This window comes from Xenopus tropicalis, chromosome 5, assembly GCF_000004195.4.
Source record: "Xenopus tropicalis strain Nigerian chromosome 5, UCB_Xtro_10.0, whole genome shotgun sequence".
In the NCBI taxonomy this organism is placed as follows: Eukaryota; Metazoa; Chordata; class Amphibia; order Anura; family Pipidae; genus Xenopus; species Xenopus tropicalis.
In genome coordinates this window covers 18,494,158-18,499,187 of record NC_030681.2, presented here as the reverse complement: position 1 = coordinate 18,499,187, position 5,030 = coordinate 18,494,158, and positions in this window count along the sequence as shown.

The following is a 5,030-nucleotide window of genomic DNA, read 5'->3' as shown; positions in this document are numbered from 1 at the left end:
CCGAGGTTAAGCGCATTTAAAGGCATCTTCCCCCAACTGCTAGGCTCTGGCGCCATCTGGTGGCTTAGACAGATATGGCCTTGTTGTAGATTCCCCAGCAAGTCGGAATAGAACATTGCTGCTGGATTAAGGGGGTGAAACCTCCCTAAAATATATTGCTTAATGAATGAGAATATACTTCCCAATATGCAGTCATTTGAACCTTTTCAAAGTTTTAGTGTTATCCGTAATATGTAATTGCTATTGCAAGCAGTGTTTTTCTGCTGGCTCTGTCCCTTGATACAATGTAACAGAAGGCAGCCTTGCAATGCTTATTTATAGGTCTGGCAACATTATTATTATTATTAACATTTATTTATAAAGTGCCAACATATCCCGCAGTGCTGTACAATAAGTGGGTTTCATACATTGGACAACATAGTTTAGAGACAGAACCGCGGTGGGATCCTCACAGTATAATAGGATAGAAATGGCTGATTTCATTAGCAATTATATCTACAAATGATTTCAATAAAGAGCAGGGCCCTCTTCACCTCCTGTATCGGTTATTGGTTGCTTTATATGTTATTCTGTATGTCCAATGTATGTAACCCACTTATTGTACAGCGCTGCGGGATATGTTGGCGCTTTATAAATAAATGTTAATAATAATAATAATATCAATGAAAATCTGTATTGAATGAATATTGGAAAGTTGCTTGGAATGACAATTATGTTCAGTGGGCAAAATGTTATCTTTGGGTTTATATCCCCTATAAATAGCAACACTATTGTGGCTGGACAGCAAGTAATTAGGAGCCATAGATTAATCCTATCCCAGCATCCCTCAAGCCTATACAGGGATAATGTATAGATATTGCACCTCCATCAGGACTCCCACCTGTTTATAGGACAGGGCAGAAGGGTCATTACTTTCTTCATTACTTTCTTTAAAAAGGTGGAACTTCAGCCTCAATTTATTTTATCTTTTTGTGCAATAAAGAAAGTGTCACTCTTAACAACATTTGCAATTACTGTATCTGTTAATTATAACACCACCAGTTAATGTGTTTATTTTGTCCAAGATCATTCCAAGAAGAATTTTCTGTTTATTCTCAGCCTCCCCCTTTTTAAGCCTAAAACCAGCGTTAAATACAATTGTGGCTGCTCTATGAATACATGCCATTTAGCAGCTGAATTTTTAGAAACTGTTTGTTGCTAAGTGAGGTTCTAGAGCCACCTAGTGGGCAGAAATAATATATCAGTGTAAGGTGTTTGTAATGTGCAGATAATCAGCTTTAGACAGGCCCGGCTGAATAACAGAGAGCTGGATGGACTAGAATAAGTGAAAAATGTCATTGTGATCTGTGAACCTTTGTAGCCTTCATTAGTTTTTAAAAAATATTTTTCATGAGTTGCTATTTGCTAACAGCTGGAGGGATGCAGGTTGGACCCCCTGGGGCTCGACAGTCCCGGTAGGCAACAAGCCTTTGTTAAGATCAGGGGCATAGCTAGAGCCAATGGGTCCTGTAGAAAAGCTCAAGGGCAACTACAGGCAGTGACCTAATTGTACAAAGGCCTTGAGAAGCCCCACTAACCCCAACTTACTTAATAAGAAATGAAGTCCTAGATCTTGGGCATCAGTGAGGCAAAGTGTTAGTACCGGGGGCCATCTTGCCTTACTGAGCAGTCTTGCTACCTGCAACTGCTGCTCTGCAGGACCCCAGGTCTTTGCCCGAATTCAGACCCCTAAAGAAAGCTGTAAGGCCAGTCATTGCACCCACACCAACACCTATACTGTATCTAACTGACAACCAGTTCCTTCATTCCACCTCATATCCACGTGTATTTCTCATCCCAGGCATATGGTAGTGCATCCCCCATCTGAATACCAGAAATCTTTACATTTTAGTCTGTGCCACTTTTCTGCCATGCCACGCCCAGTTACACAAACCCCTCCCATTTTCTGCCCTGACCTATCTATGCCCCTATTTTTCTGTCTAAAAGGGACCTTTTGAGGACTATGATCTTGTAAAATGGCAAATACAGCTCTTTTCCTTTGGTGCAGAATCTAATTATTTGGGTCCCTGGGGCTCCCTTGCAACCTCTGTACATTTAACATAATGGGGTTAAAGCCCTATTACACCCCAAAATACTTCTGATAGGGTGGTGAGATGCCACGAAATGCGTGAAGTGTAAGGTTCTATACAATCTGTGTTCATGCTTTTCATGATTTTCCCCCCAATAAAAGCTATATTTTAATCTAAATAGCTGCCCCCCTCCTGCTTTGTGAAGTCACAATTCCAAAGTGAGTTAGTGCCTGTAAAGCTCAGTCTAACAGCCTCTACGTATGGGCAGTAACTCACAATGGCCTCCTATAACCACCATTTCCCCAAAGACTCTGGCCAAGCTGTAGTGTCAGCCTGACTGCAGCTGCAATATATTTTGGAGTATTCTCTATCATCAGCTGCTCTGAACTCACACACACTCCCCACCATATTGCTACTCAGTAAACACATGGAGGAGGACCTCCATGCTGGCAATGCTACTGAAGCCTTCTAATTGTTTCCAGCAGTTGTAGCTTCTCACATACAGGTTATTTCTTTATCTTCAAGCCCCACATCAGGCCCCTAATGTAACACTATTTAGGAACCAGACTGGTTGTGACTCCTTAGGACACTGTCCAAGGAGCGTTGTATTAGAGTCTCTCAGGTGGGCCTTTGATGCAGGAATGGAGAAAGGGTCTTACACAATAGTTAAGATGGACTAAAAAAAAGACCAAAGTCAGTTCAAACCCCTTAAATGAACCCCAGTGCACAAATGTTACTGACCTATCTATATACTCACATATATAAACTATATATACAAATATCTATTAGGGATGCACTGAATCCAGGATTTGGTTGGGGATTGGCCCAAGATTCAGCCTTTTTCAGCAGGATTTGTATTCAGCCGAATCCACTCTCCTAACCGAACTGAATCCAAATTCCAAAATTCACGTCACTTTTTGTCACCTAAACACGGAAGTTGAACATTTTTCACATTTAACCCTTCCAAAACCTAATAGGCATTTTCTAATTAGGATTCATAATCGGTTCGATATTTGCCCAAATCCTTTACAAAGGATTTGGGGGTTCGGCCGAATCTGAAATAGTGGATTCTGTGCATCCCTAATATCTATACTAATTGTAGATATTAGTATCACAATAGCCTTGGATACTATGCTTGTACAAGAACTCATCCAGGCCCCTCTTATAGGCATTAACCGAATCTGCCATCACAACATACTCAAGGTGAAGCCTTCCCAGGCATCTATAAACAGGCAAAATTGTGTTTTTATCAAGTTAATGCCCTTTTTTATACAAGACAGCACTTTATTTGCTTTGGCAGCCACAGAATGACACTGCCTAGAGTTACACAGCTTGTTATCCACAAAAATAACCAGCCCCTTTTCAATTTAGGAACCCCCCAACATACTAGCATTTAGTGTATAACTCACATTTATGTTATTTCTGACAGTGGTGCTCTCCTTGGAGTCTCTCTTTGCCTGAGCCTATCCACTTGGTGAAACGTCTGGCTGCTCTGCTAACTCCCCATAACCCATATCTTAGTCTTAGAGTGAACTATTAAATGGACAAACCCTCGCATCCTAACTTTTGGATCTCCCCCCCCCCCCATCCTGCTCAGGCTTCTCAGTACTATCTACCCCCTACACCTAGTGGGTTCCAAAGAGGCCTTACCCCTTTTAGAGACTAGGGAATGCCTGAAATCCCTTGATACTAGGAAACTCCCAGTTCCACCCAGGGCATGCCTTACCAACACATGGGGAAATACTATCAACGATTAAACTTCCCAGTGCAGTTATACAAGTGCAAGGAGTGCCTGTTGATGTTAACTTATTGCATAGGATTTTTTGCAGAACGGACTAATTTTGCAGTTCTGAAGTTGGTCTTCATTGTTAAATATTATAATTAAAGTGCAGATTACTGTAAGCTGTTGTAAAGAACTCAGACATTTAGACTAGATTCTCCTACACATGATACGATATGTAAGAAAAAAGGAGTAGCAATGATCAAAATGACATGTAAAGGCTATGGGTGCTTCTCAGCAGCTGCCCAGGATAGAACTTGTGCTTGTGACATGGTTTTCACAACAAATTTGCAAGTAATTCTGACATTATCCAATAAGAAGTTGGGATACAGCAAATCAATCAGTTTTCGATTCAGATGAATTGTGAATCCTCCACCAAATATTCTGGAAAATACCCAACCGATTCCAAACACTCATTTGTATTTTCATTTCCAGAAAGTTTCACTGGAAACAAAATGGTCTCTTTCAGTTGTTTAGTGCTTTAACCTCATTCAGTTCAGCCAAGAATGAATGATTCACCCGAATCCAAATCCTGCAAAAAGTGCTTTAACCCAAACTGAATGCTGGATTCACCACTCTCATAAAAAAGAAGCAATGGAATTCATTACATTTTAATCAAAATGCACCGTTCTAGGAACCAAAAGCAGTGATTTGCAGATTTGTGGGCTCAAGTAGGTCTTTGTGTCAATAACCTTGTGTAATTCCAGGGGTGCCCAGTGCGGCAAATAGGTTTTCACTCTGGATCTCACCCTAATTAGCCTTCAAGTGGGAGTCTTGGAATATTTCTCTTACATGTTTCTTTATTATTTATTATTTACAAACTGTATATCCAAAACATTTATGCAGAAATTCAGTAGAGTTTACAGTCTAGGCTCCCTATCCCACGTAACTGCCTGTACAGCATGGGAAGGAACCTGGAGGAAATTCATTCATAGACACTTCTTGCACATAATGCTAAAGTCGCAATCAAACTTGGGTAGGAATGGGTGTATGGGGCAGGTAAATTGGAGGCAGATGCTGTCTCAATTTAAAAGGGGCTGATTGGCCACAGACAGAGTCAGGGAAGGGAAGGATTTATAGGTATTGTTGCAAGCCTTACAAATTTACCAGCAGGTATATTGCCAGTAAATTTGTAATTCTGGCACCGGCCCTAGCCCACGATTTGCTGCCTAGGCTGCTCA